Consider the following 27378-nt stretch of genomic DNA (forward strand, 5'->3'; position numbering starts at 1 on the left):
TTTCTTATTTTAAACTAATAAATGGGAAATACCAACTGCAGTGAAAGAAATTACTCTTTCTACACTCCTTTGCAACAAGTACAATAATGCAATTCTTGCTTTAGGTTCACAAGAGGCTTGTGATTCACAGCCAAAATAAAGGTACCTGAAGATCCCCTGTACTTCAGAGCAGACGAGGGATGACTCTGGAGCAGCTGCCCAGACCATGGGCAAATTGTTATGCCTTTTCTCATCTTACCTAACAAGAAATTCTGGAATAGCTCCTCACACAGTCAGAGGTAAAAAGGGATGGCAGGAAATGTGTCAAACTCTTCTTGTGCTTGTTGGGGTTTTTTCTTCCTACAGAAATACTGCTTTCACTGGAAAAAAAAAAAAGTTTTGAAAGGCATGTCAATTGTGAGGTTTCACTTAGAAAACACACAATTCTTGATGATGTTTAAGCATATCCTCCTCTTGTGTTCAGGATGGTATTTTAATAGAATTTCATGGACACTTCTCATTTCTTTTCAGTGATGTTGTTTTCATTCTACCTGAGAATGACCGTTCGTCAAAATTATGACACTCCCAGCAAAAAAGAGCAAGTAGAGCATTCAATACTAATTAGATAGTATTCAAATGTTTGTCTCAGCTGAAAACATTATTTTTTATTTATTAGGTTTTCTCTATGTTCCTGCTAAGGTGCTTTTATCTCTATTCCAATCAACAGAATTTTCAGTAGACAGGAAGAACATCATCATATTTTTCATGTGGTGAAGCCCAATAGAAGAATTTAAGTGCATTTTTCTTGTTGATGACCAGTGGGAAAATAATTTGTTCCTAAATTTCCCTAACTGCAGAAGATAATGCCTTCTTTGTTTTGTCTTTCCTAGGTTTTGTAATTTAGCTTTGAACCTTGACTTCATGGCTGACCTCACATTTTATATCTAAATTACTCATGCTGCATATGTAAACAATCACTGGTGGCATTTATTTCAGCAGTTAGAAAGCAGGAAAAATCAAGTATCCCTGCAGACAGGGATAACATGTATTGCTTTAATCTCCTTTCTTTACTTTCATCGGTAGCCTTTGCAGCAAGATTGTTGGGCAAGGCAATTAAATTAAACTCTGATAAAGGGCAAGAGGAGTAACTGCCACCAGTATGAAACTGGGGAAGCAGCATGCTGCAAGTAATGCTAGGAAGGACGGGGATTTTCCATCAATTTTCCATCAGCCGTGTTCCAGTGCCAAGTCCAAGCGAGGAGCTCGGACTGCAGCCAGGCACTTGAAGAGATGAGATCATCGCAATACCCCAGTGGTGTGTGAAGCAGGTAAAACCAGAACAGCAGCAGAGCAGAAGAGAAATAAAAATGCCTTCCTCTCCTCCATAACACAAAATATTAGGTAAACAGAAAAGGTTTTGATTAAAATGTTCAAAACCCTCGAAATGACTCAGAGACTCATTTCATTTTCAAACGCCCACGGTTCTTTGGCGCCTGAATTTTGGAGTAACTGTGGCATTTTGGCATCTAACTTGCTTTTGAGGATGGAGTTTAAATACCTCTGAAGGTGCAGGTCAAGGAAGGGAGCGATCCTGGGTGCTCAGCCCTCGATGGGCGGGAAATGCCTCAAAATGAGAGGCCTGGAAGCGCATTTACTCATGGCCTGAGCTGCAAAGGTAGTCAGTGTGAACACATCCTACCTAAATTGGATATCACCTGCAAAATGCACCTGAGATCCTCAGTGGATAGGGGTACGGGCAGCATTATCTGAACCTTATGCTCCCACTCTGCCTCGATAGCCCGTCTATCCTGCAAAAACCCACGAGCCGATCGACACATCCTGTAGCCTCACTTTGCCAAGGAGCTCTAGCTCCAACTGTCCTTCCCTGTGTGAGAATCTCTTTCGGCTAGCAGTGAGAATGACTTAGAGTTTCTGAGAGCCTTTTGTCTTCCTGAGGCTCCCAAACAGCTTAAACATTAACATTAAAAGTTAATTCACCCTGTTAATAACCCAGCCCATCACTCTGTGTTCTCCCCTGGCAGCTGCCTAAGGGAACAACCATTTTCTTCAGCACAAGCATTTGATGGATGAAGGGAAAGCATTTCATTTTGACACTTGATTGACAGAAAGTGTCCCTGTTAATTACAACCAAAAAGACAGAAAGAGCAGAAAATGGTAATACAGCTCCATAAACTAATTTTGGTGTCATATTTAGAGGGTGGTTAGAAGACACAGAGGATGAGCTAGGACCACATAGTGCAAGAGGTTTATTTACTCTATTTCTTACAAAGTCAGGGTGAGATCATCACCAAAGCTGCTAGAGTTCAGTAGGAATGTAAAATATTATATGCTTGGACTCATGCAAATAACAACCTCTCAAATAGCCCCAGCTGCATAGAGGCCACATCTACTATCACCAGAGTAAGATCTGTGGTGGACTTCATCCTTATCTGTGCCGGTGTAATGCAGAATGACGCATCTCCCCTCTGAATTGCTTTGCCTTAATGTCTCACAATAATTTCAGGCTCACAGAAGGCCAACCTGGCATGGGTTGAGTCAGCAACGGCTGGGCAAAGCACTCAGCTCCAGATACCCAAGGGGCAGCTTGGGGAAGGGAAAAGCGCTGGGAAATTCTAGCATAAAAAGGACCCCTGATCTTTTGAAAACCCCCTCCTCTTCTCCAGCTTCCAGCATTTCCCTTCTACCCACGTATCATAAATCATGGACAGAAAGGGAGGGTCAGAGGAACTACATTGTTTGCTCAGTGTCAAACAGTGCACCCAGAGCAGAGCCTGGGACAAAAACCACACCTTCAAACGAAGTCTCATGAATCCTGCAAAGACTTAGTGCATGTTTCCTGGACTCTCAGACTAACAGATGGTGGTGGTCAAAGAAAATCCTGCAGCATAGGCATCTGGTTTTATTCCCATAGATTTCTGCACCCCATTAAAAGAAAACGACCCCAAACCTATTTTCTGCCTCCCTGCCAAGGCAGCATTCCCTCACCTGAACGGCTCGCTCTGCTCTTCTTTCCAGGTTTGCCATGGCAACAAGAAAACTGCGTATTACCCGTGTAAAACAGATGGGTTATGCTTTTAAATTGTCCTTCTGTCTCTAGCCGGGTTACGACATCTCCTAGCTACAAGACGTGCAAGACTGGCAACACGCTCTCTGCCATGAAAAGCTGCAGCACAGTAAATTCCAGACAGTAAATACATAACGGGCTGCAGGCACGTACAAAGGGCAGGCAGGAGTTTCGTGACTTCAAAAACCAGGAGGTAAGGTGATTGGAAAATAAGGGACATTGGCTTCCCATTCCATTTTGTCACGGACACTGCAGGGCTGAGCCGGGCAAGCTGCGAGCGAAGCACACCCTCCTCTGGACAAGCTGGAGAGGCAGAAACACGAGTGTTTCCATCAGGGAGGCACTCGCCAAAATGCAAAAGGACCTTACAGAGGCAAGCCAGGGTTTCTTAGCAACAGCATCGCATGCAGGTCCATTAACTCCAAATTCCTCCACAAGTAAATCCTGAGCTAGAAAAATCTTCAGGCACTTATTGATAGCATGAGCATGTGTTTTGTTCAGTCAGTTTTTCAGGGGAAAACAAAAGGTTGAAAAGCAAAGAGCAAAAATGGCTTGCATTTTGGGGAGAACTCTTTGGACATCTTGGAGGTTTTGGACGTACAGCCAGCTCATTATTAGGTTATGATGATCTGCCATGGTGGGTCTCTACAAAAGCCTCAGCTGTAGAAATTGCTCTTGCAAATCCGCAAGAGGATTGCTTTGGTCAAGAAAGCAACTGAAAAGCAGCTCGTAAAACACACCAAAAAAAAAATCAGAGAGAGAGAATCAGAGGTCAAGAAGTGATTCGCTTATTACAGCAGTTTGATTTTTCCCCTTGCAAAGCGCTTTGTATTTGTGGGACTCCATTGACTCATTTCAGCAGCACTACTCCTGATTTACTGATGGCACAGTAGAGCAAACAACAGTGAGACCAGACGAGGTAGCCAGGAGCTTCCTCCTCTTCCTTTTTAACCACCATTTGCAATATTTCAATTCTGATTGTAGCTGACAGCAACTGTGACTTTATTTCACCCCTAAATAACTCTTTATTTTCTCAGAGCCTGTCTCTTGGAAACATGCAATGGTTTGAACAGCTCCGCTTCAGTTTTGGAAAGCTAAATCTTAAATGCAGCTGAGCACAGACTGAAAATGCCATAGTGAGAATCAAAGTGTGTATTTTAACCACATTTCAAAGATGATTTTAAGACACTCTCAGAGAAGTGGGAGACGTATGCTGTTTGAACCATCACAATGTTTGAGAGCATGGAGCCGGCAATACTGCGCTTACACAGGAAGCGCAAACACACACAGGTTATCTGTCTGCAGTATTTTAAAGACTACATTTTCATGGTCTATTCAGACAGCACATATTCTTCATGTTTCTCATTAAGAGGGCTCTTTTGCTGATGATCATCAAGTTATCATCAGAGGTTATGAAGTTAACGTGAGAAAAAGGCAAGATAAGTACATTTATGGGCTGTATCAGTGCACTGGGAAGTTCCCTCACTTGAAAAGGTCAGCTCATTTTAGATTGTCTATTTGCATAAATTTTCATCAGTCAACCCTTGCTCTTCTCTGATAGAAATGGGAAACCTGTATCAGATGTAGTTTTCAGACTGAGTTACACACAGGTACTGCTTTTATATCAAGACAAACAAAACCACCTTATAAAGTTATGCCTACTGTGCTTTTTATTCATTTTACTGGATTAATAACTTCAGAAGTAAATAGCTTAAATATTACACTTTAAATATTTCCATTGGTATTCTGACACTACTAAAGGACAGATTTAAATCTATGAAGTAATACACAGAAGAGAAGTAGCAGTGGCCAAGAAGTAATTTGCTTGCACAATGTACAGCACCATCTGTCTAAAGCATATTTAGGCACCAATTAAGGTCCACAGGTCCACTGGATTCACCTAATAAGTTCTTCAGCTGTGGATCAAATTCTTCCAACCCCTTTGTGATTTGCATGAGGAGTCAAAATGATAAACTCTTTAATAATGCCAACAGATAACACACACTGAACTAGAGGAGAATAGATACAGGTTTCTTTAATGAAAAGAACATGAGGTTTATCATGTTTTTGCTATTAAACTCAGACGAGATTAGGCTAATGAAAAGCAAAAGCAACCTCTCTCCCGCCAGAATTGCTCCTCAGCCTTAGAAATGTTTGCAGCAAGGAGGATATCAGACACATTCTAGCAGTATTTCCTCCTCGTGTGACATGTCACAGTGAGTGCTACCACCACCACCAAAAAATAACATTTAAGATATAAGACCTCTACTTCTCTGGCTTTTTCCACAGCCTCTTCCTGTTGCTCCTTCTAATGGCTTTTATTTATTTATATGTTAAACAAAATAAAGGAGCAGCTACACACATAAGGCTTTTTTTTTTGCCACATCTTAAACCCTCAAATAGCTCCTGTCCTGAGAAGAGCCTTTATTAATGTGCATTTCCATACCAAGATGAAAGAAGTATGTGAGGCTAAAGTTTTCCCTGGAAAAGGAGAGGATTTCAAGCTGTTACATATGTCATTATATTTCTGTTCACTAGCATCTCTGGAAGCTGACAAATATGTTCTTAATGACTTTTTTTTCCCCTTAATGTTCTTTAAAGTATTTTTCCCTTACTGCAGTGCTAATAAGGTGTAAAAGTCTTGTCCTGAAACAATGCACCATACCACAGCTCACACTGCTGCAGCTTTAATGGGAAAATTTTCTCACAAATTAAACAAAGTATTTACTGGTATGCAGAGTCGACTTGTTAACACATTAAATCTTTCTCCAACCTCTTTAGTCCAGATTCAATCTCCAAAGTGCTTTAAATAAAAAAGTACAGATTTTTTGTAATAACATAAGAACTTTGCTTAGACCCAGGTAAAATGTTTCATTGTCACAACTCATCTGGTAAAGGCTTATATATATATATACACACACACACGTACATATATAAAAAACAATTGTAATGGCTGCAGCATTATTCACCATGTGAAGCAGTATTCAGATTGAAGAAATTCTACTTAATACTTCTTCTATTCTGGATTGTAAAAGAATCAATTAAATAAAGAGTGATTCACAGGTATCCACCAAATACCATGGTTCCCACTGTTGTTCTCTAGCAAATCAATGATCTTTGAATTGAAATAAATATTTTTGTATGGTTTGGGCAGTTTTATAATTTAGAGCCAGGTTCCAGCAGGAAAGACTTTTGTCAATGCAACACAGTTTCTGGAAGATAGATGTTAGCACAATGTCACATCTAATCAGGAGTGACACACTGCTGTTAATTAGACTCTGCTTATCAGATTTATTTATCTCCAATAGTTACTTTTTGCAAAATGCTGTAAGGTGGGAACATTTGTTAGTAACATCAGTAAGGGAAAGGTATGATTACCATACAACTTTCCCCACCTCCAGAACATTCAAGCAAGTGCTTATTTTAATTCTTCCCAAGTGCAGCATTTTAAAGCACATTTAAGTGTTTTGCTGAAGTGGGTTCTGGATAGCCATAAATGAATCATTACAAGGACAAATTACCCAAACTGGGTCATAATTGGCCATGCTATGCAAACTCCAAAAGTGAAGTGGGGAAGCAGTGAGTGACTCCTCCAGCGATAACAGGGAAGAGACTGATTAGTGCAAATGAATACAAAGGGCAAATGTGAAGTTATTCAGAATGTAATTTGAAGAGTTCACAGCTCTCACTGACCTCATATGAGATCTTATGGTTTGAGGAAAACTAGGAAAAGCAAGCATTAATGATCCCTAATTTTGCAAAGTCTGTGTGCATTTAGCATGTACCAGACAGTGCAATTTGGACACAGCAATTAAGCTGGAGTGTGTACCATAAACCACAGCATGGTTCTTGTTTTGAGAGAAAGGTGCAGGCAGCCTCGAACAGGGGCATTTGTACGAATAATGTTGATTATAATAAAAACAAACACTCCTTGCTTAGCACATGAGCCTCTGGGGGGCATGCCCTGTCCTGTACATCTTTAAGGTACCCAACACTCTGGAAACAAAAGGTAAGAATGCAAAAAACAGTAATGCAGATGCTCCTTATGCCAGTTATTTCCATAGTCTACATTATCATAAGAAGTTATGAGACTGAAGAGAACATTCATGAAAAAAAACTAATAAACAAACAAAAAAAAAAAAACAAACAAAACCAAAACACACCTTAAATATTTTATACAACATAGAGTATAGACCGTACTGCTTCTTCCTTGGTTTCAAGAAAGGCCATGCCAAAATGCAAATGGTTTTGGCCATCCATAGATGCCTAACACTGAACAAGACAAACCACTGCTCTGCTCCTGCACTGAAATATCCGTGCCTGTTGGCAAACCCTGCTTTTGGCCAGCACTCAGCAAAGGAAGACTGCAAAAGCACATGAGCATCCACTCCCTCCCTGCTCAGTTCCTGGGCCAAGGTAATCCTTCTTGACTTTGAACGGGAAACAAAGAGGAAAAGCACCATCCCATCCACACAACTTAGTTCAGACCTGGGGGTTTGACATCTGCCTGATGGGCAAGGGGCTTTTTTTGGCTTCACACGAAACACAGATGTGCCAAAACCCACATCTGACTGTCACTGATGGAGAGCAAGGTTTGGAAGAGGTTTACAACAGCCCTGAGCATACACAGGAGGAGGATGTTGTCACAAAAACCTTAAGAAATAAAACAGAGGAGCAGCTTGAGAGGAAAAGCCTTTCATCCCTGCCCTCCCCTAATCACATACAGAGATGACACAGAGTTTCAGACAGAGGAATTAATTATTCGGTTAACCCAGCTCCATTTAATGTGGCCATTGCTTTATGTTGATAAGGAGTGAACAATGAGATTTCTCCTTTCTTGAGAAAGCCTCCAGTCTATTTTCCTTTGCTTACTCCTACACATTGCTTTTCCTGTAACAGAAGTATCTGACATTTTTTTTTTTCTTTGATGGGGTAAAATAATAAACACAAGATGAAAAAGAAGAGGGGCACCCTTTTGGCTGGAAATCTGAGAACGTGGCTTCCTTCTGCTTCCAACCACATCTTCTGAAGTTGCCTCAAATGAGGGGGAAAAATAAAGCAGGAGTTGTCATGAATTCATAAAAAGCACTACAATGGGCTTAACCAAAATCAGATTGTTTTTATACTCAGTATAACTGATTTCTGTTTTTTTCAGTAAATTGATTTCATTGTAGATACATCAGTTCTCATATGGCTTAATTAATTATAACACTCCCAAGTGGTATTAAGATGGGAAGACACAATAGGTGAAATTCTCCTCCTGGTTAAACTGGTGTAAACCCAGAGATTGAGTATTTCGCAAACAGAGGGTTATAATTTTCCAGAATGCACAGCAGGGTTGTAAGGAATGGAATATTATATTATAATTTCAGGCAAATAAAACTCTAACTCCTACACCTTTCAAGGTCAAACAAGCTCAAGTAACATAAAATTGCCTTATCACTAATGCATTTTTATGCATAAGAAATTAAAGAGAATTCGAGACTTTTTCATTTTAAATAAGGGGTTGCCAACTAGGGAGTGGGGAAAGACAAATTCAGCTCCGAATTAACATTTGGATAGGCCAAGGGATGATTTCTTCATCTGTCAAGTCCCAAACGTAGGATGCTGTGTGTGACAATGAATGATGCATATACGCACACACATATGAATTATTCATGCACTAATCTCTAAGGGGGGAGGTGTCTTTTTCTAACTTTATGCTTTGGTCATTAAGTTTCAACAAAAATAAATAAACGAGAGCAGGTGGAACTGAGCACCAGTTCTGTGTGGAAACTGAAAGGCAGGACACAATTGTGCATCCTGAAAGGAGAGAAGTGGAGAGGACACGTTTAGACTTGAGATCAGCAAACCTTCAGTGGTAGCACGCCAGATTGTATTGCTGTTTTCCAAACAGGAGGGCAAGGTTTCTACTGGAAATTCAGCAAGGGAAAAGGGTGCTGGGGAAGGGCTAATCAGATAGTCGCTGGCTCCAGCTGAACTTGGGACTCTTGGTAGCACAGGTGTTGAGAACCTGCCCACACAGCTGGTTCACTAGCAAAAGTACATCACCCTGTATATAATATTTAGAGGTCATTAATAGATCCAGAGCAAATATTCAATTAGTGCATGCAAACTGTCCACATGGCTGTTCTCCTGAATCACAAACACAGTCTTTGGCATCTGGGGATCAGTTCACTAATCTGCTGGAGTCAATAGCCTAAATCATCCCACGTTTAAGTACATAAGCTGTCCCCAGCACAAAGGAAAAGAAAGTAGCTCAAAGGTACGTGTTTCTCCTTTAAATTATTTGTGCAGCACCTGGTGCTTGCGGAGATATTTATGTTTGAGCCTGCTGTAGATTGAAGCTGCTCTGGGGGTCAGAGCCTGTCGGGTCTCTTTTCTGCAGAGGATGCTCTGGCCTTTGGAGTGATAGATCGGGAACAGTCTCCTCCATCTCCCTGCCGCTTGCAAAGAATTCATTTACTGGAAGTAGGAAGCACTGGCAGTCACAGGCAATGTCACTTCTTTCTTTTTACATTGCTGGGGTTTTGGGGTTAGGTATTTTTTCCCCGTCTCTTTGATTTATCTCCTTGTATACACTTGACCCCTCAGACATGAAAGAAACAATACTGTCAAAATCTGGAGAATACTTCAGGCACAAAGAAAGCTCTGGAGCTCAGAGGGGATGGGGAAATGGCAGGAATTCACAGAAACTAGCATCTTCTCAAAGAAGCGATGGGCTTCCTAACAATTTATGGATAGAGTCAAAGAAAAAGGCAAAGGTAGGTGCCCCCCAACCCAAATTGCCCAGCAGATCCTATGGGGAGTCTCCCCCACATTCAGGGGGGGTTCAGTTGAGCATTGCCCCTTCCAGAGGAACAGTGAAATTCAGCTGTGAATCATCTCAAAATTCAGAGAAATTAACGTGCACTACTCCAGACAGCCCCTTCCCCATTTATTTTGTTCTAATGGCAGGCTGGGCAGCATATGTTAAAGATAAAAGCAAAGAGCAATCAGAGAAACAATAAAGTTTAGGCAAATTTTGTGCTGCTACTTTGCAACATTCCTGTGCTACTTTTTGTGGTAATTGTAAATCTGGCTGTGCATGTTGCTATAACGTCCATTTCTATTCAGAAAGGTGTTTTTCTTGACCGGGTTGCTTGACTATAGAGATTTTTTTAGTGCCCAATCATATTGTTGAACTAATATTTTCTTTGCAAAATCTAGTAATCTTGCTCTCAGCTTTGCTCCAATGCATGTTTCCTGTTAATTTTTCTCACAAACATTTCTGCTAATGGCATTTCTCGGTCTCCTGTCATAATCTACATTTATTAAAGAGCAGAAAGAAAAAAACTCACTTTAAGTTCCTAAATACCTCCTCGAAAAGTGAGAGCAAGCAGACACCCAGAATCCTGTTTCTTTTATTTTTGCAAACAACATACCAAAGGCCTGACACCTTTTTATAGCTTCAGCATGACCTCCCTCACTTCCCTCAAAGACTGACTTCATTCCTAAACTATGGTGGGGGCTCGGCTGCAGTGCAATACACCAAGCACGAGGGGTAGGCAGTGCATTAAAATGCAATATTCCACAGGCTGTGATTTATGGTCTGTCACTTAGAGCAAAGCATCATGCATCTTAATTGTCTGCTCTTTTCCAGCTACTCAGTTTGGTCGTGAGACTAGAAATCTTTCATCCACCATGAATTTTCATGGAAATATGGATCTTTGAAAGGCACAGGAGTTAAAGATGCAAAAATAAAACAGTCAGAGCTGCATACCTAACAGCATCTCTGTGCAGTGCATGAAAATGTATCATAGGAAATAATTATGCATTTTTCTTAGCCTGATTTACAAATTTCAGGGATTTCCCCAATGGGAGCAGCCCTCTGAGTCCCTAGAAAAAAGCCCACACCTTTTCAGCCAGCCCCAGGGAGCTCACAGTCAGCAGATGATCTCCAAAATCTTCACGTCCACAGAGATTATTTGCTAATTATGAGAATCCATATGGACCCACTGAAAACTAAAACAGCTTCCAGTTTTGATTTGGCTCACGTCTGACACGCAACATGCCACTTCCAGGGTATAAAATCCTGTAACTTTTAAATCAGACAGAAATATTGTGTGCACTGGCAGTGTCCTACTTGAAGAAACTTTAATCTTCTTCAGCTGCATAGATTTTCAGTTAAAAGCTATAGATTTGAAATTACAAACACTGTACAGATCAAAGAAATGCATGTCCAACATGAGTGGAAAGGAGTTAATTGTACAGATGATGGTCCCATAAGTCAATTATAGGGCTGTTATTTACAGGTTTGTACCCAAACCCCATTTCTGGCCCATCTTATGGATATCTGTGATAAATTACATAGTTTGTGTTTTCCATGACCTTTTCAGCCCCCCTCCTTCTCAAGACAATTTATTGTCTCTCTGAATTTTTCTATAGCCACATAATTACAACCTTATATCATTAATTCACCTGATGTGAAAGCAATCTCATACCACCGAACAACACTTTGCTGAGACAGTCTGTTCTCAGGACAGAAGAACATTAACAAGTTTACAAGGTACCACAAAAGAGGGTTTGCTGTGGCAGGCCAGGCAGTAACCCCATCACCGACACTCGCACGCCTGCCTCACCCCCGCAGAACACCCGTTCGTTTTTCCAGGTCTTGCAGAACCACAGCTGAGATGGAGAAGGTGTTTCCAAATGCCCATCCAGTGAGCCTTTGGCACATTGATTTCTCCAGAGCTGCGCTTCTCTGCCTCTTCCAAGGAGTCTACGCAACCCAAACATTTCTTTTGTATTGATTTAGTCTCTCTGTTAGATTATTTGATGGTTTTTGTGTGTTTGTTTAATCCTTACAATATTAGTATTTTTCAGGCTGGTAGCCAAATAAAACCTTTGGAGAAATATGAAATACATATTAAGAGTCTCATTGCTCAATAAATTAAGGGCACAAGTTATACAGCCAAATCTGATGAGCATCTCATTACAGATGGCATGTTTTGGCATCACAGTGTTTTGCAAGAGAGACTTATATTCATATATTCTTCTGTGGAATTTAAAATTCCAATCAGCAGAACCACAGAGGGGGATTACATTACCTTGGACTTGAATTCAATTGCATTTTTAATTCTATTAAAAATCCAAGCTTACAGAATAAAATAATTTTATGTATTTGATTAGGACCTTAATTATATGTTTGCATATTACTATACTTATTTAAAAACTTAAATAAGCTTTCTATCCCTTGCAAATTTGGGGGGAATAAGGTGGTATTTATAGTACTGAGCAGAAGTTTAAATACACAAGACACTAAAGTGAGTAATGTGATCCTGACACGAAGACAGCACTTTCCCAGCGTTTTGTCAGAGTCCTACTGAAAAATAGAATTAACTGATACAAGCCAAAACTACACTTGACCTCTGAGGTCTTCCAGTGGTCAGTTTAATTAGGCCATTAAAAATTAAATGTTAATATCAGTTTGAGGAAGCTCACACTTCGCTGTGTCTAGAAGACAGCATGGAGAGGCAACGCATCTGAAAGTGTGCTATAATGCCAGAGGTTCTGACAATAAACAGCTTTTGACCTGGCAGACTGATCCACGCTATTACTGAGAGGCTGTTATTAGCCTTACAGGGTATCTTGGGGCTGCTTAACTGACAATCATTGACCCCACAGAGTATCACTCTTCAGTGTGGACCTAAGTCAACGCACATGCTACTTCATATGCAAGCCTAATTGGAAACAAGGGATAACTCAACTCATTTCTTCCATTACTTTGTGCCTACTTGAATGCTGTAAGTTCAAAAGTGCATTAAAAAAAAAAAAAAGTTTTGGATGGCTGTGTCCTGAGATATCAGGGAGGAATAATTGCTATAGGAAATAGAAGAAGTCCTCCTCTGAGACCTGGGATACTGCAAACCTAACGCATGGCATCCCTGAAGAAAGACAGTTCAGTCAGGTTTTTTACTGGCTGAAGACTGAAACCCCTGGCTGTAGAAGGTATATTCTCTAATGTCTTTCAGACCTCAAAACCTTGGGCAAACCCAAGAGTTTATGAAACCTCAGGAAGCAAGTCCACCAACATTCAAAGTCTTACCTCCCCGAGGGTCTCAGCACTGAGAAAAAGAGCAATGATGCAGGTAACGCACAGCTCATTAACACTGTACCTCGTATATTCAATAGATCTCTTATGGCAACAGTTCATATTCAGAATATATTTAGCTTACACATCATTAATTTAAGATGAAATATTGAGAAGAAATTACCAAAACGCAAGGTTTGGAGCAGTCAGATAAACATCCAAAATGGCAGATTAATATACAAAACTCAGTCTAATTCTAGCAGATTTCCAGAAAACGTAGCTGGCTATCTAAATCTTATTTGTAGAAACTTTATGCTCACAACAGCCCTATCACTTAGGAGGGCTCTTGCTCTTCACTGACTTTCTCAGGTGAGCCCCAAAAACTTTTTTTCCATTCCAGCTTTAGAGACAGAGAAAGAAAATCTAAATAAATAAACCTAAGGCTTTCAAAGCTTAGCAAAGGTTCAGGGTCACTCCTTGGTCTGTATAGGTACATCAGTCACCTAACTTTAATAACCCAGATTCCGTGGTAGACAGTATATAAAGACAGAGAAACCCAACAGACATAAATCCTCATCAAGTTAACTGTCCTATTTTCTTTCTGCCAGACACGGTTTTGCCCCATGTGAAGAAGGTTTTGTTTATAGCTCAAGCTCAGCAAAGAAAACAGCTTCTTCCATCCCACTGTTCCCACTATATCTCCAGACTCGTAATTTTTAATTATCCCTTCTGTCAAACAAGTAATCAGAAATGTATGGAAACAGGTTCAAGAGCAAGTAGTTCACAGAGCCAAGTTCAAGTCTCTAATAAAACTCAAAAATTAGCTTAAAGAAAGAACAAAACCCAAGGCAGCTACCTCTCAGATGTACCAGCAGGTGTTCTGCTGTATTATATGTGAAAAAGGCTGATTTTGTGGTCTGGGCATTGGAATTGGTGTGTAGAAATTTGCCCGTAAGCCTTTGCTTTCTCAGTAACTCAAGAAGCATCAGAGAGCTGCCCCATGCCCTCCTGACCAAGCAGCACATCAGACAGGTGCTGGTGCTTACATGGGGCACCTTGTGACACCAGAGTTGGTTTATAACCAACACCATAATGATTCAGAACAATGCATTAGACTGGCAGAAAAATCAGCCATCTCCCCCATCTGCAGAGCAGCAAGAGAAGACCCAAGGACAAACAGGGCTCTAACAGCTGAACGACCTGGAACACTTGCACCAATTTTAAGAGGATTAAGCAAAGCTCTCTCCTCCAGAGACTTCAACAGAAACTTCCCCAGGTTGGAGGGATACAGTATGAAAAGCAATTTAATTTCTTCCTTGGCATTTATAGGTAATAAAAGCAGCACTAGGCAGCTTCCAAAACCAATTGTCAGGTTTTGCAAGGATATTTCTGGAGCATCTAAGAGAGGCAACCCCTTCTGTAATTTCTTTGCAAGCAGGGCTCTGCTCCTCTAGCTCCCAGCCTGCACTTTTCATAACTGGTCTTAGGTGCTGAGGGTAGCATGAAAAAACAGAAAACAAAAAACTGCAAACTGCAACAGGTGATTTAAAGCATCATGGCAAAAGCACTCCATTGTAAGAAAACTTTTAATTCGAGTCCATACAGGACTCCTCACACAGAGCACAACCAGAAACTATTTCCATCACCTGAACCAACAGCAATAGATCCATTTGTAATATACATTTTTTCAGAGTGCATTTTTAATGCAGCTGTCGCTACAAAATCTGGTCACCAACATTACTGAAAATATACTCCCAAGATGAGTACTGTTTCATTAACCCTCCCACTTCTCACAGAGCTAATGAAAGCATTAGGATGAGCCTAATCTATTAGCGCACAGATGTCTGATGGCTTTAACTGACTAATTACAGTTCTAGTGAGCAATAGTTGAGAAGCTCTACAGTTGGCAGATGTATTTATTCAGCTATTATTATTAGATTTTAAATCTGTTTCACTGCACAGATGACCGTGATGTTTGAAAGAGTTAAGCATCCAATTAATAGCAGCCAATAATAGGAGGAACACTGAAATTCCTCTTTTAACAAGGACAGTCGCATCTACAATTATAATACAAGTGGTCCAGGATAAAGAAAACCAAAAACTTGTTACAGACTAACAAGGTGAAACTCTGCTGTTTGTTTCCCTGGTCCCTGACTGCACTTTTGTAGTTGTTTGGGAGAACAGGGTCCCGTTTTGCTGTGCAAAAAACAGAAGATGTTTCCTCTTCCAGAGCACTTCTGTTACAAGGAAACAAAAGCCAAGTGCTGGAGCTGAACTGCAAAAAGGAATTTGGATGTGAGAGAGATTTGCTCAACAGCACACAGAGAGTCCTTGGCAGGATGAGTTACAGAAAGTCATCAAGAGGAAACATCTGCCTTTGGTTTGGGGCGGGTGGGAGGGGTGGAAGTCTGTCCCTGCAGGCAGCTCTCCCATGTCTCAGCCCAGGTCATCACCCACGAGACAGTTCCTCTTTTTCCTGCGTTTAGACAGAAATCTGACAGTGATGCTTATTGAACTTCAGATGTGCTTATTCCAGCTTTGTTGCTGGGTGAGATTTTCCAAGGCACTGTGAATCGGCTTGGCTCTGCTCCTGCTGAAGAGCTCAGCCAGCATGGCCCGCTCCTGAAATTCCTCCCGAGGCGAGGTATCCAACACCGGGATTGTCATTTATTATATTCCTCTGGCAGCCATTGCCAGGTGGTGCCATTACCCAGGGGTTTGTTCAACACCCCTCTGGAAGCAAAGTGCAATCTGAAAAATTGCTGTGCTGCCATTTTGAAATTAAAGTTTCTTCCAGGGTTTCCTGTAAGAAATAACAAGCTAATGGAAAGGAAATCCCCTAAGTACAACCAATTCCTGAACAACATTTGAGGATTTAGGAAGGATAACCTCTGCAGGAAGGGTTACCTTCATGCACCTTGGACAACTAGCAGGACTAGGTTCTCTCAACTCCTCTGTTCTTGATAGCTAACAGTCATCCAGATTGCAATTCAGAGCAGAAATCTGATTTAGCCCCTTGGACATCAGGCCTGGCACAGCACAGCTCTGGACCACCAGCGTGGTGATGCTGTTGCAGTGCAAATACTAAATGAGTATTTCCAGGATGTAGAAGATAGGTACTCCCCATTTATAATTTATTACATGCCAACAAAAGCCTGTTGTTGGGAGAAAACATTGGCAAGCATCTGGATGCTTAAACAAGCACCAGAGAAAGTTCATTAAAACAGAAATTGAAGTTAATTAACTGATGGACTCCTCTGTTCCATTCACTTTAAAGCCATCCACAACCTTCCCTTGGTCTACTGACTAGCTTTATTCAGTTCCAGTTAGTATATCAAAGTGATGTATTCTGCTTACAAATTCAAGGCAAAGCACATTTATCTATTACAGAAGGAGAATGGATTTACATTTAAATGGGTGTTCTTCATGTATCTAATAACTCAGTTGAGTAATCAAAGAAGTACAATCTAAGAAGGAGCGTCTTTGTGTTTGGCATTAATATAGCCCCCAAGATTCACTCCACACATTTATCCCGATTTATCTATTTCATGTGTGGCAAGGAACAAAACGGGAATGTTGTCATTCTCCAGCTACAATCAGCCAGCAAGGTTAGCTGGGAATTAACAGGCTGCTTGCTTAGGCTTATGTTTCAGTTAAAAATTCAGACTCAACGGGAAAGCAAGAAATCACCATAGCGCATGGACTTTCATTCCTTTAAAAAAGTAAACAAACAAATAATGCTTCAAAGGTGCCAAGGGAAGTCTGGCAATGTAACTGTTGCCATTAAGAGCAGCAAGATATCTTAGGTTGATGTATTCAGTGAAAAATTGCAACAATTGCACTAGCCTGAACCGAGCAAAACATCTTGCAAAGCGAAACATACTTGGAATAGGAAAAGCCAGATAGGAAATAACATTCAGAATAATGATAATCAACTTTTTAATTCCTTTTCATTGGGCTACACTCTATTTATCTAACCATATGTAGAAAAATGTGTGCATGCATTAAAAAACAAGTAACTATAACTTAATCCAAAACCACTAATAACCTTCCCAATTAATGGTTTTGGAAGTGTGGAATTTGTTATGGTGGGCTATAGTGATTTCAGTGTCAACTTGACCCCAAAAACCTATCAAAATCCAAGTCAAAGATAAAAAATAAGAAAGGAAATGCATCTGCTTCAATCAGACAAGAACAAAGCAAGTTTGCATGAAATATGTGGCTGTAGATGATATCCTCCACCAAAGCAATTACCCCATTTCCCAGTGATGTGTGAGGCACAGCTGTGTCATTCTGCAGGTGCAGGACAGCATTTCATAACTCTGATAGGGGTTATCTTGCAACATGCTACAAAAAAACCCATAAATATTGTATGTCCCAGGTTGCACCATAGCTCTTGTTATTCTGGGGTGGGGGGGGGAAATCTCAGGGAACAAGGAGGCTAGAAGTCATCTCTTTGTGAGAGAAAACAGAAACACCTCCCTATGCTCTTTCTCACAAATGCTTACAAGCTCCAGTTTGTGCATCCACACCCCCCACCCCTCACTCTATAAAAATCAGCATTCTCTCCTGCTATAGTCTCCATAATTTTGTTACCCAATGAAATCCTGGAGGAGACAAAGAAAATTCCACTTTCCCTCTCTTGTTGATTATCAGCCTACTTTCCACTGCAGCAAAAAGTTACAGCAGCTGAAGAGGACTAAGAAAGCATGCAAATTAGAAGAGTTTGTAACTCAGCATATACCCACTGCTGTTTTACTGCAGGGATTGTGCAGTTTCCCACCATGTAGAAAGCATATGGTCTAAATAAGGCTAATAAAGATACATTAATGTTTCTGTTGCCTTCCTTGTAAATAAGATTTCCCTGTGGGCTACTAATTTATCAGCCAGTTTCTCTACAGCTTATGACCACAGATCAGAAAGCTGTATATAAAATGTTTAAGTCTGCTACCTACATTCACCCTCTTTTCCTCTTTGTCTTTCTTTAGGCTAATGATGGGCACACGCACCCACAGCAAATATTCTGCTCCACGAATTCTGAATTTTAGGAGAAAGTGTACTACTGTATGGGACAAATCTAAGCAATGGATTCATTTGCTGCTGAGCTCCCGGAAAGTATAGATTTATAAACAACTCTTGCATAATCTTATTTATAGACTTTTGAAGTGACCAGCTGGAACGGAAGTATTTTCATAAGTCCCCTCTGCTGACTGAATGTACATGAGCAAAGTACAGAGCAATTCTGTATCATTCATCTGCCTCTGTGACAAAGGATGCTCATCACCGACTCCACTACGCACGAGTTCTTCTCCACCTTTTATTGCCTCAGTGCAACCCAAACCTCCTCCCCTCCCGCAGCAGAAGTGCAGAGAGGAGAGCATGCTGGTACCAGCGCTGGACAAAATGCCTTCAGTGAGGACCAGCAAATAAAAACATGATGTGCTAAAGGAAAATGGTTCCATTATCAGCTTTGCTTTCCACCTGCAATGACAGTACATTTTGGCTGAATATTTTTTACTGGAAACTGAAACAGTTTCATTACAGCTTAAATATCTGACAAGACAGCTGACTACAGGCTTGTGAAAAGCAATTATTTTGGACACTGATTACTTCCCATGCAGGCAGTGAGTACTGTAACTGCAGATAGCTGGGAAAGACCGCAGCTTTATGCGATGGACTACAGTATCTGGAGGAGTTAATTAATGTTGTGGGGTGAGTAGGAAGAGAGGAACTCTGCAAATACCCAGCTTAACATTCAAATTAATTGACATGAAATAACTTCATATGTTTAATTTAAATGCAATTAATTTATTAGAAAAAAAAACAGCCTTGGGACAGATAGCTGGTGCATCTGGTGCAACAGCTAGAGCAACATCAAGTTCCCATAGCAACATATTTGTTAGAAACAAGGCAAGTACACTTATGATGATGTGGTTTTGTTTTTAATCCACCAGAGCGATGACAACTGCACCAACAGGATACAAAATATTGAGATAAAAATTGAAGAAATTAAGAACAGATATGAAGACTTATTTTATTCCTCTGAGCTGGGAGGGCATTGCAGTGAAATCTGAACTGAGTCTGGAAATTCAGGTGCTAATGTGGGTAATTGCAAAAACAACTCAGCCCTGCACTGCATCAATATTTGTGTCTATATCATAGCCCACATGTGGGCTCTGTACAGCTCAGCCATGGCAGATTTTAGCATCCCACCCTTGCAGACAGAGGTGATTGTGTTCATGGCAGCTCCAAGGCCAGATGATGTCTTTTGTCAAGGTTCAGACGTCCTCCTTAAAATTAGTTCATTAATAAGAAAGAGAAAAAAGGCACCAAAACCTAAAAACCTGTCAGTCAATGCTATAATTGTTTATGAATTTCAGTGAATCATGTCTAATGCTGCTGCAAAAAGATGAGCAATCCTGGTACATGTGATCTCATATGTTATTATTATTATTATTCAAAGAAATCTGCACATAGATTTTGTTTCCTAAAGCCTTTGGCAGATATTGTGTTCTTTGCATGTCATTTTATAGGTTGGGCACTGAGCCACAGGACTGATTAAAAAGTTTGCCCAAGTGAAACAGGAGGTACAAGATCAAGGGAGGATGCTAACACAGATCCAGGAGTCCCATGAGGTACCTGAGCCACTACCTACCTAGTGCAGCCTGTTGTTCTTCCTGATGTGAGCTTTCAAACCAGTCTAAGTCAGAACTGAGACAAAGAAGAAACCTAAAATACAGCAATATACAACAATCGAGTATACCTTCCGCTTCTGGTAACTTAGACGTTTAGGCATTGAGGTTTTTTGAACCAATCATATGCATTTGGGCTCCTGAAACAGCACTGAGGAATGAAGGTCAGAAAACAAACAAGCTACTTGTAATGACGGTCAAGAAAGGAAAAGAGGTTTTGACACCAGAGTGATGGGAAGCACCTCTGAGTCTTTAAACGCCTGGGCTACATTTGGCAAGTTGTCTTTTAAAGGTCTCCCCTGAGTGGCCTCTGTTCATCTCCATAGAAAAATAATAGGTGGAGGCCAATGGGCAGGATTCGACCTCTGGATCCAAAGAGTATTTACCTAAACTTAACGCTTAGTTGTAACTTTACCTTTTCCTGAGGAGACGTTACAATGCAACCTTTGGATATTTTATTTCCAAGCCCTCAGCAGGGCACAAATCTGCATCCCTCTGGACTGATGCTCTTCTGCTGAGAGGATACCCTGAGCTGCTGGCAGCAACTTTCTGTTTACTGTGAGGCGAACATAAACAGACCAAGGTCTTATTCTCAATAAGCAACAAACTGGGATGCCAGCAAGCAGCTAAACTCAGTCCCCTCCTTAAATTTTCCCTTTGCACTAATATAAATGGTAATATATAAGCCTGAAAGTGGCCAAACTGTTCTCCCATGGGATTTCTAGTATGCTGTGTTTTGGCTGAGATTGAAACTCCCTTGCCTTCCTGGGTTGCTGTTGATGCATTAGTTTTATGCAGATAGTAACAGGAGCCTTTCTAAAGAAAGTCCTAAGTATAGGGAAATTTGGTTTAGTTTGCTGATCCGAACCAAAATGTAGATTTTTCTCTTTCTCTCATGCCCTGCAGGTCCCTCATCACTCTGGGCTACCAGCCAGTGTGGGTGTGCTATTCTCAGCCATTCTTCCTTTCTATAAATAATTTAATATATACTGCAGCCATGATTTGAACCTAGGATTTTCTCCAATTAAGAACAGGAAAGACGATTCACAGAATCCTAGAACTGTTTGGGTTGGAAGGGACCTTAAAGCCCACCCAGTCCCACCCCCCCTTCCCCAGGCAGGGCCCCCTTCCCCCAGCCCAGGGGGCTCCCAGCCCCGTCCAACCTGGCCTTGAACCCTTCCAGGGAGGGGGCAGCCACAGCTGCTCTGGGCACCCTGGGCCAGCGCCTCACCCCCTGCACAGGGAAGGATTTCTGCCTTAGATCTCATCTAAATCTGCCCTCTGCCAATTTAAACCATCACCCCTCGTCCTACCCCCACCCCCTGATCCAGAGTCCCCCCCCACCTTCCCTGTCCCCCCTTTAAGCCCTGGGAGGCCGCTCGAAGGGCTCCCCGGAGCCTTCTCTTCTCCAGGCTGAACCCCCCCAACTCTCTCAGCCCGGCCTCCCGGTTTCTTCTTCCCTGACAGACAACCCTCTAACCACGTCCACATTCTGCCGCTGAGGGTAACGAACAGGCAGCGTGCTGTCCTGCTCCCCTGACCACCACTTACTGTCACATAATCTGTGAAAGAGAACATATCTGTTTGGTGCTCTGTTCATACACAATGTGCATTATTTTAACTCCTCTTTCTTCTTAATTCAGTAAGGTGCAACCATTCATCTTCTTGACTTCTATTCCCCAAACTCAGCTATGCTTTAACTAGACATGTGGGCTTTCAAACTATGAATAAGGAATTCATTCACTACTACTCACTGGCAGGCATGTGTTTTGTCATTGTAATTATTCATGCATTATTATCATCTCATTCTGCCCTGTCTCTCATGTGTAATGCGGAAAGGAGACGGACAATTACTAACCCTAATCTATTTTTTTTCTTTTTTCACCGGCTACATTTAAGTCTGCAGTGTTGCTTCAACCATCCCCATTTCTCCTCCAGGACTACCAAACAAGCCCCTTCTGCCTCCCATCTCCTTCACTCTCTGCCTTTTTATAACCCATTTTCACCCGTTGTAGAAAGATGACCCCGATCTACCTTTCAACCTCAGTGGTTGGCTATATCTATTCTGGGACCTCTCCAGGACTCCCCCCCCCAAGTCATCTTATTTTAAATGCTTTGTGTAGATAAAGCAGAAGTTGTTTGATTAATTTATTTCTCCTGAATTCCGCCACCCTTAGGGAGATGTTTAGGAATTTTCTAAAAATATTAATTTGGGTGATTCTTGCTACCACATCCAGATTTCGTAGTCCACAGAGTTTTTTCAAATGCTGCACTTGTTTTGCCTAGGTCTGACTTTCTGCATTACACATAAAATATACACCAGGATTAGGAATTAGAAGAGCTCAACTACTTTTTGAGAAAAGTTAGGCCTGAATAAAGCACCTCCAGGAGAAATTTCTCATCGCTGGAAGTGGATGAAAATTTACAAATGCACTGGAAGGCATGTACTAGCCTCAAGTCCTTCAAACATACTGAAATTACCTTACACCAAAAGACTTGAAGTGTGTTCTTAACTTTTTTTTTTTTTGACTGTCCCTTTATACTGGCTCCCCAGCTACAAAAAGTATTTTTCCATGTAATATACATATTAGCTTCCAGCAGGGAAATGTAATTACCATAATAAGGTTTCTTAAAACTCAGCTTTTATGTTGTCAATTGCATTAAAATTTAAATCTTGTGTCAAGTTCAGAAAATGGCTCTAAAAATGTAAGAAAAATATATGGTAAAATCAATATTATTAAGAGTGAAATGGACTAAACTGGAGGCAATCAAGCCTTTCATTCCATATGAAAAAAATACTGTAAAATTATAATAAATTACTTTCATTTTATCGCTTGGTAAATTGCTACAATATCGGTGTCGCTGTAGCAGCACTGCTCTCAATGCTCTCTTCACCACTTTGAGTATTGTACAAATCTGATAATATTTGCATTTCTTAACTATGCATCTCATGCGTAACTTACTCTACATTGTTAGCATATGTTTTAAAACCTCTCCTATGATGTTTTTCCTTGTAGAATTTATTATTTAGACATCCACCAACTTCTTCCTAAATCTTTAAGCCACTTCATCTCAGAACGTATAAAATCCTATTCTCTTGGCACTTTCATATACCAGTTCAAAAGCAAATCTAGAAAAATATGGGTGGGCCTGTTTTTTAACAGCTTCGTTTATGCTTGATTTTAGACCTTGATGGTACCAACTTGATTTATGAAGAGTTTATCATGATTCATTTTAAGAATGACAAAATTATGACAAGTGATCAAACTATCAAGTTTTAAGGATGACGTTTGGTGCAATGTTGATATGAGCCCCATGCTCTGTTGCACCAATGCAACGCAGAGAGCACTGCCCACGTATTTATGTACAAAACTTCCTCCGCTCTCACTGCAAAACCATGCAAGAATTTACATTCCTGATCTTCTGTTACACTCATCCCAGCAGCATTTGTGCATGCAGCGGTAGCTGCCTTCTGCCTCAGATTAAACTGGAATTTAATAGTATTGCATTTTATGGATTCTGGACAAAATTTCATCAGCCACATTGAACAGTAAGCTGGAGTGACAGCAATGAATTGAGCTTAAGGGACACGCTACTTCCACCCAGGGACAAGACTCTTCTTGCACAGCTACCTCCCCTCTCTTGGTAAATACAGCACCTTTTCAGTCCTCCCAGGTTTAAGACCATTTATTTCTTCCAAAATCTAAGCCAATTCTGCCATAAAATTAAAACGGTAAAATGTTTTTGTTAACCCTTAAAGTCTTCCTTCCAATGCCTTTGCTGACTAATGAACAGCTATTTCCAGATGCCGGTGGGTCAGCTGCATAGCACTCAATCCTAAAAGAAAATTACAAGCTTTGCCTTAAGGTCAAGACAAGAAAAGGGCAGTCGTTGCTAGTGAAGCAGAAAAACGTCCTGCCCAGGGGTGTGGAAAGGGCCCATGGGATCACACCACTGTCTCCCCAAACCTCTCAGGCAGTTGCTGGGTTTTAGCTGTTGACCCTACGGCCAGGGCACGGCACTGGGCGGCAGAGCCAGACATCTTGTTGAGAAAGATTCCTATACATTTCTCTATGATAAGTAGGCAAAAAAGGATTTACCACAAGATGAAAGAAACTGAATTATTTTTTACCTCCAAAAAAAATACCAGGAGTTCGTTACCACCCAGACAAGCTTTTTTACACCGTTTATATGACCAGGCAGTTTGCTGACAGAAGAGCGCTCTGCTGCTGGTGAAACACACCGTGTCTTCCCACCGAGGGCAAGCAAAAGAGAGAGTGGTTGGTTTTTTTTTTTAGTAGCAACTTGCTGCATTTACTCCTTTCTCAAGCAACAGTATCACAACGTTAATTAACAAGAGAACAAAGCTAATTGCCTTGGTGCAAACACTGTGGTTTTATTGGCGGGCAGAGCTGCTGCATCAGCTACTGCTCCTCCGGAGGGAAACTCGGGAGGCCAGGCCACCACTCCATCACACACCCAGCAAAGCTCACGGCGGGTTTTGGCTCAAAACCCTGTCAAACAAGAACCCCCCAAGCAATTCTGAGCTCTGGGCAGACCATGACAGTATGGAGCTGCTGCCTCCTCGGCACGCGTCCCCAGAGAGGGGACTATAAAAGCAGATTTTCAAGATTCTCACACTGGAGAGGAGGATGCAATAGTAAAAACATTTATGCAACAGAAAGGTTCCATACATAACACAGACGAGATATATAGTATAACCACCACATTGTTCCTTTGCTTTATACTTGTCCAAGTTATATACAAGAAGATTAAAAAAATACAAAAACATCAACAGCAATCTGTAAAATGGGCTGATATAATCATCCCTATTTTGCCTACAGAACAATAAGGTACATCAAGACAGATATATATTTAAAAAAAAAAAAAAAATATTTTCTGAAATTTGGAAAATATCTCGCTTGCCTGAGATTATCAGGACCAGCATTTTCAAGCACTTAGCATTATACTGAAATGTATAAAGTGCAAGTAACCTCAAGGGTCACTGCAAATTTCTTGACACTACTGCAAATAAACTGCACTAGAGAAACTGTTGTTCTTGGATGGCACTGTAGGTTTAATTAAATTTGACTTATGCAGAGATGTTTAAGTTTTCTAGAGAGAAGAATTCTCTCTGTTTTATCTACAAAATTATAGCCAAGAGACAATGCAAAAAGCATCCCCATTTAATTCTCTGCTAAGGTTTCCACTGAACTCAGCCACACCTGGATATTAATCCCACAGGCTTTTGGAAATTAAAGTGATGGCAGAATTCAGAGCTACCAGTCCTTTGAACCCTAACAAACACATTTTAAAATAAAATCTAAAAAAAAAATCCTTAAGTGACAAACTTGCATTGTACTTCCAGTTGGTTTCAGACAAACATATATTGATGTTCTGACCTTTCTCAGGGGTGCAAGACAGAGCGATTTCCTTTCCCCTTTAAACACCATTAAGTGGATGTGACATTCAATCAAGATCTTATTGACATAGGAATATTCCCCACACAATTACAGATCCCGCTCACTCAGCTGCTGCTCCTGGATCAGGGATAATGACAAAGCGGAGTGGGTCAAACACTTCATGTGCATTTAACTATGGAATAAAACTGCTACTTCACTTTTAAATTCCAGTTGTGTCATAAATCTGGTCCTTTCCTTCCCCTCTTTTAAAAGCACCAGCACTAGCTCTAGATACAGTTTTAAAAGGAAATTTTCATCCTTGTGTTGCACTCACTCATTAATTATTTAACAACACATTCAAAATACAACAGCATTGATCACAGATTTGTAATTAAGGCTGACTTGTATTTTGCACTTAAAGCAGACGTTTACATTCTTTGTCCCCCCCACCATTTTATAACACTGATCCTTTGAATATTTTAAGGATTTACTAGAATATTCAGCAATTAGTTTTACATCTGGGTCCTAGCATAGGTGTGGCTGTTTCTCAGCTGCATGATTTTAATAATAGATCAACACAGACTCCAATATCAATGTTTTACTGAGAAAAATGTGGTTGATTTTAAGTTAGCATTGTTTCCTATAATGGCTGTGATTATCCGCTGTGCAAAGGCTTCTCTATCCCATCGTCGTGTTCTCTAGAGATGATACCACAGAAAGATAAAAGGCCAAAGGGTAATTATACTGCTTTTCATTTCCACTGATCTCAAAGCATTGTGTAAAATACATAAATGCCTCCTACATGCAAGCGTCAGATCTGAAGGATTACCTGGTAAATACAGAAAGTAGTATGTTTGGGTTTTTTTCAAGGATTAATATTAGAAAAAATCCTTTTATCTTCTTCTGAAATATTTTCCTGTTGCAGCTAACCCATTAGCTTGGATCTAGAAGGATTTGATAACAGATAGAAGTACCTCTAGTAGTACAGATACGTCTACTACAGTAGTAGAAGTACAGATAAATTTGGAAATACAACCAGAATTATGGTGGCCATTTTTGCATATATTCTCCCCAACTTTCAGCTAAAATTGCTAAGTTTCCAAGCTAAGATAATTTATTCCAGAAATACGCTCAAAGCTCCTCAGACAAGGGATGTTTTGGTTTGTATTTTTTTTTTTTTAACTAATGTGATGGATAAACTAAAAGAGAGTCCCAGCTTGCTTCTCTACAGCTGTACCGCCTGTGTTGCACCAACAGTAAATAAAAAACAGCCTTTGTTGGTAAACCAAACAGATCAGATGTCTATCTAAGCTTACAGTTAGAAGTGCCTTTGGATAAGGAGGTGCCTTTTGACGTAGTTGTTTTGTGATTTACAACTCTACTTCAAGAAGCCAACACGCAACACTGCGATTCCAAGGCCAGCTGTCAAAATGAAAAAGGGGAATGTATGCACTGGCACATATACGGGGAGATCCATGCCCACAGTTTTAGCACATCAACCAAAAGAAATTATTGTCTGTTCTACCATAATGGTCATAATGTTTTCACCCGTAATCACGCAGATGTTATTCAGACTTCTTACACCTGCTCCTCTGCAACTCAATTACTAAACAGCCCCTAAAAATAAAGTGCTCTAACAGAGAGGGGAAAAAAGAGAATGTTACATTTTCCCAAAGAAACAAAGGTCAATCAGATTTGCAATGAGGAATCATAAAACTTTTTTTTATATAATGATTCTTCTACTGGGATAGCTGGAGGGGATAGTCAATAGAAGAAAGCTTCTCTTTTGTGGTTGCTTTAACATATGGAATAATTTTTCCTTGACATGAAGGGGATTTCTTCTGATAAGCAAATGCCTGTTACTCTGCTCAAAAGCATCTTTGACAGCAAAGGACAAACTGAGTTATCTGAAATATTACATTACTGATCCTTATTAATTGGTGTCTCATTTGTTCCTTTCTGAAACCAAGGCATGAGCACATTTGTAAAGTCTCTGCAGGACTAGAAGGTTAGATGGAAGACCGTTTATTTCTGATTGGAAAATAAGTCACAGATAATTATTCATTCCCTTTCATATCATTCTTATTCTCTTTAATAACTAATGTCTGTTACAAGCCTATTGCTGTCAGTGTGGCCAATATGTTTCTA

The 27378-nt window shown here is 40.6% G+C and overlaps 1 protein-coding gene across 2 annotated transcripts in view; it reads right to left on the reverse strand.

Moving 5' to 3' along the window:
* Positions 1-27378, reverse strand: part of KAZN (kazrin, periplakin interacting protein) — a 227674-nt gene that overhangs the window by 181443 nt on the left and 18853 nt on the right. Inside the window, exon 1 of one of the 2 annotated variants that reach the window (XM_042794598.1) lies at positions 239-300. The exons of the other annotated variant lie outside the window; for it this stretch is intronic. The gene's annotated coding sequence lies outside the window, so the exon portion shown is untranslated. Of the gene's footprint in view, positions 1-238; positions 301-27378 lie in introns of those variants that run through there. 2 annotated transcript variants of the gene reach the window in all.

Source organism: Tyto alba, unplaced genomic scaffold (assembly GCF_018691265.1).
Source record: "Tyto alba isolate M040663 unplaced genomic scaffold, T.alba_DEE_v4.0 Super-Scaffold_20000042, whole genome shotgun sequence".
NCBI lineage: Eukaryota > Metazoa > Chordata > Aves > Strigiformes > Tytonidae > Tyto > Tyto alba.